This window comes from Dipodomys spectabilis, unplaced genomic scaffold (assembly GCF_019054845.1).
Source record: "Dipodomys spectabilis isolate Male_0828 unplaced genomic scaffold, ASM1905484v1 ptg000567l, whole genome shotgun sequence".
Classification (NCBI taxonomy): domain Eukaryota; kingdom Metazoa; phylum Chordata; class Mammalia; order Rodentia; family Heteromyidae; genus Dipodomys; species Dipodomys spectabilis.
In genome coordinates this window covers 831,400-845,249 of record NW_024871244.1, presented here as the reverse complement: position 1 = coordinate 845,249, position 13,850 = coordinate 831,400, and positions in this window count along the sequence as shown.

Sequence of the window (13,850 nt, the reverse complement as noted above, 5' to 3'; positions counted from 1 at the left end):
GGAGGGGAAAGGGGGAAAGGGAATGAGGGAAGAGGAGGGAAGGTAGAAAGGAAGGAAGGAAGGAAGGAAGGAAGGAAGGAAGGAAGGAAGGAAGGAAGGAAGGAAAGAAGGAAGGAAGGAAGGAAAGAAGGAAGGAAAGTAGGAAGGAAGGAAGAAGGGAGAGAGGGAGGGAGGGAGGAGGAATCCAGGACACAGGAACTGTCCTGGATATGGAAGGGGCTAGTGTGGATATGAGACATGAGTTTGAGTTCAAGTATCTCTTGAACAGGCATCTCGTTCTTCCCCATAGAGCCTTCCTGCTTCACTGCTGGCTGCCTACCTGGCACCCTGCCCCCTCTGGGCTTGTTGCCACAGAGCAGCTGCAGCTGCCACCCTGGCAGAACACAGAATCATGTCACCTCCTGCTTCACTACCTCTGCAGGGAAAATCCAAAGTCTTCAACTTCTGTTTGAAGGCCTTGCACCTTATCAAGTGCTACCTTCACTGCTCAAAACCTAGGAGCTGGCCAGCAGGGCCAGATAGGCCAAGCCTGGGTGAGAGGAGCTACTCTGCCTGCAACCTCTTTCTCACCAATGCCTCAAGCACTACTGCTCCTCCAGATATTTGTTTATACTTGCTTTCTCCAGCGCTGAAGACAGAAATCAAACTTAAATCAGCTTAGCTCCAGCTAGCTAGGAGCTTCCATTGTATTCTCCCTAATGTGTCCTGGGGGTATTTCCATCAGGTCCTGCCATTCTGCTCCACTGTAACAGCCCAGCCTTGCTGCCTAGCCCTGAGGGCAGAGATGGGGGAACACCCTGACATCTTGATTGTCCTTTTCAGAAACGCGGCAGGCACTTGACCAGTCACAAATTGATGAATGACTGCTACACAATGCCAGAGGTAAACAAGGGCTGGGGTACAAAGACTGATTGGGGTGGCATTCTGAAAAAGCCAAATCTCTGGGAAGTAGAAGTGTGGCTCCAGTAGGAGAGCACCAGTAATGTGCATAAAGCTAAGTGGGAAGCCCTGAGTTCAAGCCCCAGTACCAGTATACCAACCAATCAATGAGAAAAGAACTACAATGTGCTCTCAGTGCCACTAGTGACCTGCAGGATAACCCAGCACCAGAGCTTTGGTGCCACACACTGTCTCTAAGAAGCCAGCAAACATAGAGATAGCAGACACCATCTCCTTTTTGCTGAGCTTCTTGTAACACAGACTCTTGCAGGAGCAGCCTAAATTCATTTCTTATTCATTTCCTTGGAACACCACTGCTGCTAAACTAGGACAAATCCTAGAACAGGCCGCCCACCTGCCCACCCACATGAAAGGCAAAATGGATTTAACCTAACACCAGGAGATCTCATCTGAGAGCATCCAATTATCAAAGACAAAAAAAGTTTAAAAAAAAAAAAAAAAGCCCAGGACAGAAAAGATAAATCTGGAGTCAAGATATGCTCCTTCTCACCAGGCCCAAAGAAACATAGGTCTCCTGGTTTCCCTTATTTGCAATAACTAGTGTATGTCAGGGACAAGCAGAAAAGGTCAAAAGCTATGTACTATGACCAGATAAGATGATGTTAAGGGAAATGAACCCCAAGATAGGGACAAAAGTGTTTTTTTCTTTTTTGCTAATGTATTTATAATGTACCATGTGTTTTTTTTTTTTTTTTTTGCTTCTTTGTATGCTCCTCCCCCAAGGTATAATCACTATTTTCATTGTATTTGATGTCAATGCCCTGCATCTTGTATATACATTTTTCTAATTTGGGGAGGGAAAGGGAAAAAACAAAATGCTTAAAGAGGGATATAGGTTGACCCATTGTAACAATGAGATGTACAAAGACACTATGTTGAAAAATGAATTTTACAATTTAGGCGGGGGTGGGGGTGTGGAGGGTGTGGAGTGTAGTTGTGGAGGTGGGAAGGAAGGGATGGTAGAGGACAAACAAAGGAGGAAGCAGCAATGCTTGATAAGAAATGTACTCATTACCTTACTCATGTAACTATAACCCCGCTGTACAGTATTTTTACAATAAAAATGTATTAAAAAAAAAGATGTACTCCTTCTCATCAATAATACTCTTTTCATTTAGGTGTTTTCATATCTATTATTTCAAATATTCTTATAAAATTTTCCTGAAAATACTCCAAATAATAGAACTCAGAGATAATTGTCCTCGTTTTCCAAATAAGGGCAGTGAGGCTCAGAAAGGCTAAATAAGTGGGCTGGGGCATGGTTCAATTAATAGAGCAACTGAATAGTAAGCAGCGGGCTCTGATTTCAAATGCTAGTACCACCAAAAAAGGAGACAGAGAGGAAGGATGGTATGGAGGGAAGGGAAGGGAAAGAGGGAAGGAGGGAAGGGAAGGGAAAGAGGGAAGGATGGAAGGAGGAAATAAGGGAAGGAGGGAAGGGGTCAGGGCTGACATGAAAGGAGGGTAATGAATGATTCCCCCACATTAAACACTCTACAATTATTCTCCATTCTGCATTCTAAAGAAGTTTGAAAGAATGGTTGGATAGTACCTACTAGGGTTTCAACTGTGAAGGGCCTGTGCTTGCTAGGCTGGTACTCTACCAAAGATTGTTACTCTACCACTTGAACCATACTTCCAATACTGTTATTCATGTTTTATTTCAAGATGGGAGTCTATTCACATCTTTTTTAAAAATTAATACTGGTACTGGGGCTTGGACTTAGCCTTATGCTCTCACTTGGCATTTTTCCTTAAGTCTGCTGTTCTAGCACTTGCACCACACCTCCCCTTCTGGCTTTTTAATAGAGAGAAAAGTCTCACAGATTTTTCTGCCTGAGCTGCTTTCACACTGTGATCCTCAGATCTCAGCCTCCACATTAGCTAAGATTATAGGCATGAGCTACCAGTGTCCAGCTTTTATCTATTCTTCTACAGCAGCTCCAAGGTCTCCTTGAGATTTAACTACCAGGTAAGAAAGCTAGGAAAATTCTGTCTTCATCTTCTCAGAGCCTGTCACCACCTCCCCCACAGACTAGGGCAACCTTGTCCCAGACTCCCTATGTTAGTGAAATGAACCTTCTCAGTTTAGTACACTCCTTCCCCTCTCCACAGCTTAGCATGCTCCCTTCCTAGGCAACACTAGGCCCAATTAAAAAGACAGTAAATAATCAGCCTCCACCCCCTTTACAAACTTGAGATGGCACTTCTCTGGGGCAGCTACCACCATATAAGGCAACAAGAGCCCCTCAGTGTGACCTTCAGGTCTGGGCAGATGCAGGGCCTCTTACCTACTATTTGGACAGCAGCCTAGTCTGCCATGATGAAGCCCCTGGCTCTCATGTCCACACCAGGTCTCCACCTCCTAGCCACTTGTATCACCTCTTAAAACTCTGAGGTTATACAGGTCACCTCAGACAATACCTAGTGATTCTTCTCACTTCTCCCCTGTGAGAAGGGGTCTTGCCAGCCCCTCTCCCAGCAATAAACCTTCCTTTATTCTCTGTACATGGCTGTCTGTGTGGTTCTCTGGCAAAGGGCAAATACTGTTCTTTTACCTAAAAATCATTTACCATCCCTCTAAATTACCTATACTCCCCCACTCCATGGTGCAGAGCATAAGTTAAGTGTTTTTTGTATTTAAATCTCACTGGATTGTGGATTGATCATCGCCAACAACAAAATAGGATGAGTGTATCTTTGTCTCAAGTTCGTTGATCTCAGGAGACTTAAACCTTTGGAAGGAAAAAAAGGTTTATCTGCATCCTATGTGCTTTTCAGAGACCACCTTACTCTGAAGTACCAGTCTGGTTAGTTTCTTAACAGTATTCTTAATTTTTGGGTGCCAGTGGTTCATACCTGGAATCCTAGCTACTCAGGAGGCTGAGATCGGAGGAGGCTGAGCGCTAGCCTTGAGCTGAAGAGCAGAAGGATAGCACTTAGGCCCAGAGTTCAACGCCCATGACGTACAAAAAGAAAAAAAAAAAACGAAAAAAAAGAAACAACCTGAGAAATCTGTGAGGCCTTACCCCCAATTAACCACCAAAAGCCAGAAATAAGATGGGGCTCAAATGGTAGAGCATCAACCTTAAACACAACAACTAAGGGAAAATGTTCTGGCTCTGTGGTCACACCCCAGTACTGGCACAAAACAACAACAACACCAAAAAAAACCCGATAGTTCTAATACCCACTGTCACTGTCATATTTATTAATTTGCTTGTTTACCACCTAGAGGTCTCTTCTACAAGAATGTAAGGCACATATCTTGATGGTTATATAGCTGGTACAACAATAAATGTACTGAATGAATGGATGAATGACTAGATTCATCAAACAACCAATGAATCAATCTTATTTGCATTTGACCACTGTCTAAAGCCCACAATACTCATTTGCAATAACCAAATTAGGTACAATAGTCAAATAACCTCATGAGTAGGATAGATAGTAGCTTCCTATTTTTCTTCAGCATAAAAATAAAACAAATGCACAGAAATAGAGGGACAAAGGATGAACAAAAAGCAGTGGTAAGCCTGGCGCCAGTGGTTCACACCTGTAATTCTAGCTAGTCAGAAGGCTGAGATCTGAGGATCATGGTTCAAAGCTAGCTGGCCCTTATCTCCAATAAACCACTAGAAAATGGGAAGTGGTGCTGTGGCTCAAGTGGCAGAGTGTTTGCCTTGAGCTGAAGAGCATAGGGACAGCGCCCATGTCCAGAGTTCAAGCTGCACAACCGACAAAAAATAAATAAAAGAAAAGAGGGGAAAGCTGCAAATATATGAAGGCAGGAGCCACCTCCTCCCTACAGCCTCCCTCTGCTACCATCCATTCTGATTTTCACTTTCTCAGAACTCTCTAAGAAGTCTGTCTCCCTTCTCATCATCAGTTATAGAGCAGAGCATAACTTTTCTGGCAGATGTAAACTTCTAGAGTGTAGATCAGGGGCTGCACCTTGGATCCCTTGTACCATTCATGATGTCAAGCACACAACAGTCTCTCAAATGGCCTCCAATTCTGTCACACTCCTCCCCTGAAGAGCTGGAGTCTGGTGCTCTTTCTGCACAGAGGCAGCATTTCAGGTATATTTCTAACTAAGAGAAGAGAGTGTCAAGTATATGGACATGTTCAGACTACATTTAAGTCAAAGAAGGAATGGAGCTGTCAGCTTGATCTCTTCCTCCTTCTGAATAACTTGCTATAGGGAAATCAAGCTACAACACAATATTGTAAGCAGACCACCCAGCTCCATTTGAGACACCAGAAGGATGAAGAGCTAGACATCATGACTATAATTTCACATGACCCAGACCACTTCATACAGCACGGTGCAAATCCCGGAACCATAGAAACTATGAGGTGTCTGTACTATAAGTCACCAGATTCTAGAATTTGTTAGGAAAGGTGAGAAGAGCAGTGGAAGGGAAAGAAGGGGAGGGGAGGTAAAGGGGAAGGAACTTGAACTTGGCCTTGGTGCTGTCCCTGAGCTTCTTTTGCTTAAGGCTAGCACCCTACCACATGAGTCACAGCACCACTTCTGGCTTTTTGTGTTTATGTGTACTGAGGAACCCAGGGCTTAATGCGTGCTAAGCAAGCACTCTATCACTAATCCATCTTCCCAGCCCTGGGAGCAGATTTTTGTACCTATCACACAGTATTTAGTTTGGATCCAGAACAAAATTGTTTGTGTCAATGTTGCTGGAACTCAGATCAAACTGAGAGATATTGCAGTCAAGTAACAAAGAACAAGGGCCATGTATTCATGCACAGGTATTCAATGCTTCTGGTGGAGCTCTATTAATCAGGAGAGTGGCTTTAGTTAAAGAACACGCATGGGCAGTGGGGTTCATTAATCCTCTGCGGAAGGGAGGATCTTTTCTAAGAATTAAAAAAGGAACAGAAGGATCTAGAAGAGATTAAGGCAGTTATCCTTGCCTCTGGGTCCCTTGGTGTGCTATGGCTGAAGGTAGCATAACAACAATCTCTGCCTCTGTCTTTGCAGGGCTAGTCTTTCCAGCAAAATAGGATTAAGGCCCCACTCTATTCCAGCAGGAACACCCCCTTAACCATGTAACTACAATAACCCTATTTCCAACTAAGGCCATATTATGAGGAATGAGGCTTAGTATTTAAACAAGTTTGTTATTGTTACTTTCTCAAACAAGTTTGTTATTGTTACTCTCTCTCTCTCTCTCTCTCTCTCTCTCTCTCTGTGTGTGTGTGTGTGTGTGTGTGTGTGTGTGTGTGTGTGTGTGTGTGTGTGTGTGTGTGTGTTGTGCTGGTACTGGGGCTTGACTTCTGGGCCTGGGAGCTGTCCCTTAGCTTTTTCACTTAAGGCTTGTTCTCTACCACTTGAGCCAGACCTCTGCTTCTGGCTTTTTGGTGGTTAACTAGACACTAATTGGACATTGTTGCTTGAGTAGGATTTGAACTATGATCCTCAGATCTCAGCCTCCTGAATAACTAGGATTACAGGTGTGGGCCACTGATGCCTAGCTTCACAGATCTTATTTGAAGCAACAATTCCATCTGTGACTCCTTTTATCCCTTCGTGGGAGCTGTGGGCCTAAGAAAAGACGGAGTCACTGGACTGCAGCCTTTCTGCTTAAGACCTATCTCTGGACCCACAGGACATTCACACCGGCTGCAGCAAACACGTTCCCCCCAACACAGTAAACAGAGCTCCACATTTCCAGAACAAAATCTCACCCCAAAGAGACTCTTTTGTGCTTTAAAATACCATCTGAATTATGTAACTGTAGCCCTCTATACATCATCTTTATTATAGTAATAAAAACTGGTTTTAAAAGATATCTGAAGGGAGAGAACTAGACAGATCCTCACTCGGAGACACCACCCACAAAGCCATGTAGGCCAAAGGGATGAACAGATTGATGCTAATGGACAATTTTAAGAGGAAATCTCCAATCAAAGTTCAGGCTAAGAACTAGCTGCTCCTCCAGAAAGCTCATCCTTCTGAGGCCTCTGATCTCACCAGAGGAGATGAGAGCACAAGAATGCAGCTCTTGAGGGAAAATGTGTAGTGTCACCTAGCACCAAGAGCAGAATAACTTCCAAATGACATACCAGGGAACAGCAGCAGACAAGAGTCCTGGATGGCCAGGCATCCATGGCTCAACCCTATAACCCTAGTTAGTCAAGATGCTGAGATCTAAGGATTGAGATTCGAAACCAGATAGGGAAGACAAAGCCATCAAACTCTTACCTCCAATTAAACACCTTAAAGCCAAAAGTAGAGTATAGCTCAAATGGCAGATTCACAACCTTGAGCAAAGAATGCTAAAGGCAGATGGGAGCCGGTGCCTCATGCCTGTAATCCTAGCTACTCAGGAGGGTAAGATTTGAGGATCACAGTTCAAAGCCAGCATGGGAAGGAAATTCTGCAAGACTCTCATCTTCAATTAATCACCAGAAAACTGGCAGTGGTTCTGTGGCTCAAGTGGTAGAGCAATTACCTTGAGCTGAAGAGCTGAGGGACAGTGCTCCGGCCCAGAGTTCCAGCTCCACGACTTACAATAAATAAAAGGAAGAACTGCTTAGGGACAGTGCCTAAGCCCTGAGTTCAACCCCCAATATTAAGAAACACACACACACACACAAACACACATGGAATCTCAGCAGGAACACAGCAGTCAGTCAAGATATTGAGTGCCACTATATGCTTGTCTTTACTATGGAAGAAGCAGTACATAAGACAGATGAGGTCCTGAATCTTACAGTGCTTACGACCTACTGAAGCAGAAAAACAAACATGTAAACCAACAAGGAAGGTGATTCTAGTCAGTGTATCATTCACAGGTATGTTGCAGAGTGATAAAGGAATTTCCAAATGTCAGGTCTAACAGATGCTTATCAAACCAGATGTCTATGGTTCATTTCTGTAATCCAAGTTACTCAGGAGGCTGCTATATAAGGGACCATGATTCGATGCCAACCCTCGTAGGAAATGTCCATGAGACTCTTATCTTCAATTAACCACCAAGAAAGCCAGCAAGGGATCTGTAGCTCAAGTGGGAGAGTACCAGCCTTGAGCAAAAATGTTCAGGGTCAGCACCCAGGCTCTGAGTTCAGGACCCAGGATGAGCACACACACAAAAAAAACAATAACAACAAAAAAGGCTGTCTGAGATGACACTATAGCTGAGACCTCAAAGGTGAAAAGAATCAAGTCAAAGTTGTTAGGAAGAGCATTATTTCATTCTATGAGTAAAGACCTAAGGGAGGAAGTGAGCCTCCTGTGTAAGACAGCCAACAGGCTGGAGTGCGATAGTGAACACAACCAACACACACAAAATGAGGCTGGAGGGATACACAGGAGCCAGACAAGGCAGGAGCTTGGAATTGAGCAGTAGCTGCAAGGCACTAATGAATTTTAGAAAGGAGAAAAGAGCCTCTGATTTTACTCATAAATGCATTCTCTGGCTGGGTATTAAGAATCGACTGAGATTCCAGCAGAGGTGGTGAGAAGAGCTGGGAGCCTTGAGCTGGAATTCAGGAAAGCTAGACAGGGTAGGAGGAGAGAAATGGATGGAGTCAGAATCAAGGTTTGGGCCAAACTCAGTAGGGAACTCAGATCTTAACTATGATCCCAGGGCTGAACTCACTCTCCCAACTCACACAAAATACAGATAAGGACACAGAGGCTCTGCCAATTCAAGGTTCTACCCAGAGTCAAACACTTCAGGATGACCCCCACCTCACAATGCAGGACTTCTACCAGGAAGAAATCAGAAGAGGAGTTCGCAAATAAAGCTTTATTGAAACACAGCATATTCAGGTGATGAATGTACTTTGTGCAGCAATACATACTACAGTGGCAGAAGCGAGTGGCTATACTGGAGACTGTATTATACACAAAACCTAAATTAGGCTCTGGACTAAATGATCACAGACAACATACTGGTTAAATTTGGAACTACAGCTTCCAGAGACAAAAGAAGTGTAAGGTTCAGAGGGTAAATCTTGGGGATCCTCTCTCCCCAGCCAAAGGCTCACCAAAGAGGCTGTCCTGCTGAGAAGACTCCTTCAACATTACTTCACTCCTGGGAAGGCCTTAGGAAAATGACAAGCACACCATAACATCCATGCCACTATGCGTGTACAAATTATATTCTATAAGCATTTCCAAAAGACAGAGATGCATTCTACCTGCCAGGAAAGATAAAGGAGACAAAAATGATGAAAACCTCTAAATCACTACGGGCCACAGCAGATTACCTAAGCCTTGCTGAGATTTACTGAGTGAGATCCCCAACACTGGGGTGTATTCAAGTCAAAGATGGCTGTCCATCTGACAGGGAAAAAAGTTAAGAGAGATAGAGATTAAGAGAGATAGGACAGGGCTGGGAATGTGGCTTAGTGGTAGAGTGCTTGCCTAGCATACATGAAGCCCTGGGTTTGATTCTTCAGTACCACATGAACAGAAATAGTCAGAAGTGATGCTGTGGCTCGAGTGGAAGAGTACTAGCCTTGAACAAAAAGAAACTCAGGGACAGTGCCCAGGCCCTGAATTCAATCCCAGGACTGGCACAGAGAGGAGCTGGAGGAGGTTGGAAGGGAGAAGGAGGGACAGGACATGGAGCGAAGAAATTGTGGGTTCCAAAATGGTGTCTTATAGCCACTACACACACACACACACACACACACACACACACACACACACACAGCCTAACATCAACTGGGAATGAGGGGGGAGGAATGACACAAATACACACAGAGAGAGGAGAGGGTTGAAAGTAGGATTGGGGTAAAAGAAGCACAGTAACACCACAAAGAGAACCCCACAAGCCCAGGGGAAAGGAATCCATACCTGGGCTATCCTTCCCTTTACCTGCTGCAGAGGGAAAGAGTACTAAACCTGATGATTCAGGTTAAGTCATCAAATGTCCCTTTAACACCTCTGGCATGGCACCTGGCAGCCCTTCTTAATGTGGCCCCTTGTTCCCTGGCAGGGCCTTGGTGGCAGGAGCAGTCAGCTGTCTTGCCAATTGCCAGGGGAAAGCAGAGAGCAGAGGGAGGAGGCGGCATGGAGGAGGGAGAAAAAGGCAGGAGCACCCAGACCCATGCAACGATGCCTCTAGAAGACCCTCTTCCCACAGCCCACCCCACATGAAAAGATGACTCACCCCCTTGCCACAGCACCTGACAGCTGCCCCAAGGAAGGCCAGGTGGGAAGAGGTATGGGTCAAAAAATGAAAAAGCCCCACCCTATCCTTTCTTCCTATGATAGTCCTCGGGCTTAAACACAAGGGCCTGCCTGGGCACTGGCCCTAAGCTTTTGTGATCGAGGATAGTGCTCTATTACTTAAGCCACAGCTCCACATCTGGCTTTTTTTGTTGATTCATTGGAGATAAGAGTCTCCCAGATTTTGAACCATGATCCTCAGATCTCAGCCTCCTGAGTAACTAGGATTACAGGCATGAGTCACTAGCTTCTGGCTCTGACTAGCCCAATTTTAGCTGTACTCTGCTAGTATGGGAGACAGGTAAAGCTCTACTTTACAGGCCAGGAAACAGATGGTCCAGGGAGGTTAAATGTCTGGCCTCCTGAAATCAGTCAAACACAGCAACCAAACAAGCCAGGCACCAGTGGCTCATGCCAGTAATCCTAGCTACTCAGGAGGCTGATATCTGAGGATCATGGTTCAAAGCCAGCATGGGCAGGAAAGTCTGTGAGACTCTTATCTCCAATTAACCACCAGAAAACAGAAAGTGGGCTGTGGGTCAATTGGTAGAGCAATAGACTTGAGCTGAAGAGCTGAGGGACAGCTCCCATACCCAGAATTCAAGCTCCACCACTGACCAAAAATCAAAACAGAAAAAGAAGTGATGGGCTAAACGAATGGCAGCTAAATGAATAGACTTATATATTATATATCCTCCTCATTACGATTCTTACCAATAGTATTTTATGTTGTGTCTTCCATCATCTAAGAAAGCTGAGGAAAATTCTGCATTCACAGCTTCAACTTCTCAAAAACCCAAGAAAAAGAAGAAAAACTGGGGCTGCTTTTTGTTTGGCCCTTCCTTCTCCTATCTCTATTCAGCAGAGGGCTGCAAACAGGAAGCATGGAAAGATCAAAGAGTGAGAAAGAGAGCCACATGGAGAAACAGCTACACATTCATAAATACACACCCACCCACCCACAGCAAGCAGAATTGTTTAGCTTCCTCTAGCTTTCAAAGTATGAACATTCCGCCTCCTCCAGCGGGGGGGACAGGGGAGGGAGGGGATGTTGGAAGTTGAAGAGACAGAAGCTCTTTTTCAGCTCAAGAGATTTTCAGTGAGCTGACTTTGCATGCAAATGAGAGAGGGGCAACTCTCAGAGCAGAGAGAGGAAGGCAGCCACAGAACTGACAAGATAATTCACAATGAAGACAGCTTTCAACTACTCATCTTGAGGGAATAAGGCTGGCAAACCTAACACCCAAGCTCTCCCCAGTGAGAAATTGAGGCCCCTGCCATTAGCATCTCAGCCCAGGGGTGTCAGAGAGTGCTGATCTACAGGATGCAGGTTCAGTGCTCCACAAGGACAGGGCTAGAGTGGCAAACGGGTGGCCTGTTGAGGGTCAAGTCTAGTCTCCTCGATATCGGCAGGGATCTGGCATGGACATCTGTAAGCCTCTTCTCAACTATCTTTCCCACCCCCACAACCAGGAGTAGCCAGCCTATCTGTGTAAATGCTCTTTCAATATGACCGGGGTGGCCCAATCCCATCCCTAGTTCTAACGTAGGATAAGTCACCCAGTACAGCCCATCTTCCTGACTAGTGATTGAGAATGAATCCTATCATAATAAACACATCAGATCCAAAGTGGACCAATAAGATTTAAACAGATCATGCTAAGATAATAGGAAAAGACATTTCTTATCTTTTCTACAGAGGCCACAGAGACAGATTCTCTCCTCTAGGTTCTACATATTGATATAATGTCAAAAAGCATTATCATATTTTACCACCAAGGTGAGGAGGTGTGAGAGGAGTAGAGTGCTCAGTCTAAGATAAAGGCAGAACCAAGAGAACTCAGAGAGAAAAAGCCCATGCCCTGACAGTCCCACAAACCTCCAGATCATACCATACCTGAAGCCAACTAGAGCTAGTGTGTCTTCTTAATCATTTAAGCCTGCCTGGCTCAATTCATTACTTGCACCTGATAGTGAACTGGACTTACTTTCCATGCATAGCAGTGACAGTTCCACATGGCACGTGTGATTTACTTTCTCTACTTTCCTATTGAAGCCCTTCAGGTTATTCTGGCTTCAGGTTATTGTACTTTTCCTTACTTTAAAAGTAAATCCAGGCATGGTGATTCAGGCCTGTAATCCTAGCTATGGAGGAGGTAAAGAGTGAAGGATCAGAGTCAGCCTTAGTCAAAAAACCAAAACAAGAAGTTTGAGAGGCTTCATATCAACCAACGACTTGAAGCAGTGGGGCATGCTTGATATCTCAGCTATGGGAGAAGCACAATGGCACATGTTTATCTTTCCCAGTGACAAAAGGAAGCAACAGAATCACATTGCAGGCATAAAATGAGACCCTACCTTGAAAATAACCAATACAAAATAAGGCTAGAGGCATGGAGTAAGTGCTAAGCTCCTACTTAGCAAGGGCAAAGCCCCAAGTTTAATCCTCAATATAACCAAATTAAAAAAAAATTATAAGCCAAGTGCCTATAATTCTAGCAACTCAGGTGACTGAGAGCAGGAGGACACAGTTTAAGGCTAGCAAGGAAGCCGGGCACCAGTGGCCCACGCCTATAATCCTAGCTACTCAGGAGGCTGAGATCTGATGATCACAGTTCAAAACCAGCCCAGGCAGGAAAGTCCGTGAAACTTATCTGCAATAAACCACCAGAAAACCGGAAGTGGCACTGTAGCTCAAGTGGTAGAGTGCTAGCCTTGACCTGAAGAGCTGAGGGACAGCGCTCAGGCCCAGAGTTCAAGCCCCACAACTGACAAAAAAAAAGGCTAGCAAGAGCAGAAACATTCATGAACCCTCATCTTAAAAATTAACCAGCAAACTAGCACAACTATGTTTATCACAGCATTATTTACATAGCTAAAATATGGAACCAACCCAGATGCCCCTCAGTAGATGAATGGATCAAGAAAATATGATATATATAGAGGGGGGGCAGAAAGAGAGAGAGGGAATGGAATTCTATGCCTTCATCAGAAAGAATGACATCACCCCATTTGTTAGGAAATGGAAAGACTTGGAAAAAATTTATTAAGTGAAGTAAGCCAGGCCCAAAGACACATAGGTCCTATGGTTTCCCTTATTTACAATAACTAGTATATGTCTAGGACAAGCAGGAAAGGTCAAAAGCTATGTACATATGACCATATAAGATGATGTTAAGCAAAAGGAACCCCAAGATAGGGACACAGTGGTTTTTCCTTTCTTGCTATTGTTTATAACGTATTTATAATGTACTATGTTGTTTTTTTTGTTCTCCACCCTGTTTTCACTGTATTTGATTCCAGTGCCCTGCATCTTATGAATACATTTTTGTAATTTGGGGAGGGAAAGGAAATAATAAAATGCTTAAATAAGGATACAGGTTGACCCACTGTAACAATGAGATGTAGAAAACACAACTTCGCTGGGAGGGGGAGTTGAGGGAGGTGGAGGGGGAGCTGAGGGAGGTTGGGAGGGAAAGAAAGGTAGGGCATAAACATAGGAGGAGGTAACAATAATGCTCAATAGGAAATGTACTCATTACCTTACTCATGTACCTGTAATCTCTCTATACAATATTTGTATAATAAAATACATATAAAAATAACCAGAGGGGCTGGGAAGGTGGCTCAGTGGTAGAGCGCTTGCCTTGCATGACTGAGGCCCTGGGTTTAATTCCTCAGACTA